This window comes from Phalacrocorax carbo, chromosome 17 (genome assembly GCF_963921805.1).
Source record: "Phalacrocorax carbo chromosome 17, bPhaCar2.1, whole genome shotgun sequence".
Taxonomy (NCBI): domain Eukaryota; kingdom Metazoa; phylum Chordata; class Aves; order Suliformes; family Phalacrocoracidae; genus Phalacrocorax; species Phalacrocorax carbo.
This window is the reverse complement of record NC_087529.1, coordinates 7,509,432-7,510,351: the sequence shown is the minus strand read 5'-3', so window position 1 is coordinate 7,510,351 and position 920 is coordinate 7,509,432.

The window sequence follows — 920 nt, the reverse complement described above, 5'->3', positions numbered from 1 at the left end:
TAGTCAACAAAGAAAAAGGACTACAAGCACTTAAATAAGAAAATGCAAGGAGTTAACTCTAAAGGAGTTGTACTAAGGTTCACTTTGATACACCAGTGCAAATATGATTTGCTGTCCTTTTGTTTAAATGAGATGCAGTGCAGAAAGGAGAAAATAAAGGGAAAGGACATGAATGTGTTGATACCTTTAGATGGACTAATCCCGTGAAAGGAGACTTCCTTGCTATACCTAGGAATGAGGTCAGGGACTCCTGTGGGCAGTTCAGTTAACCAGTCCATGCCTCAGTGTCCTCTTTTGTGAAATACAGAGAAGGGAATCAATGTTTCCTTACTGTGCAGAATTATTGCAAACTTGCCCTCAGTGTGCCATGCAAAGTACATCTTCGATATAGAACGAAACAAAAAAAGAATTCACAAAAAAGAACAAGCATCTCAGTAATAGGAAATCAGATTGAAAGATACTGGAGTACCCTCTTCTGCTGTTCATATGGCAACTGTCAAGCAGAAGGGTGGACCTTTGGGAGGAGAAGAGGAGGGGTGCGAGAAACACAATGTTCCCTAGGGTTCTTAGGAACAGCTGGCTTGGGACAGGGATGAGAAGATGGTGCAGGCCTCCCAAGAGATTATAGAGCAGAAGGAAAGTAGTAAAGGAAGAAAACAGGGAGGTGTCAATCAGGACCAGCAAGTACCTGACCCTTAGAGACAAATACCCACTTCTCACTTCTTCCAGTGCAGCTGCCTGGTCAATACCCATTTAATGAGAAAGGGAGATCTAGGAACAACATTGAGCCCAGATTTGAAAGAAATATCCTTTACCTGAGTGTGTTTTTACCTGACATTTATGTTTTTTACATTACAGTTTACATTTACTTGTCTAAATATCCTTTACCTGAGCATCTGAGACCCAGGTCTGAAACTAAG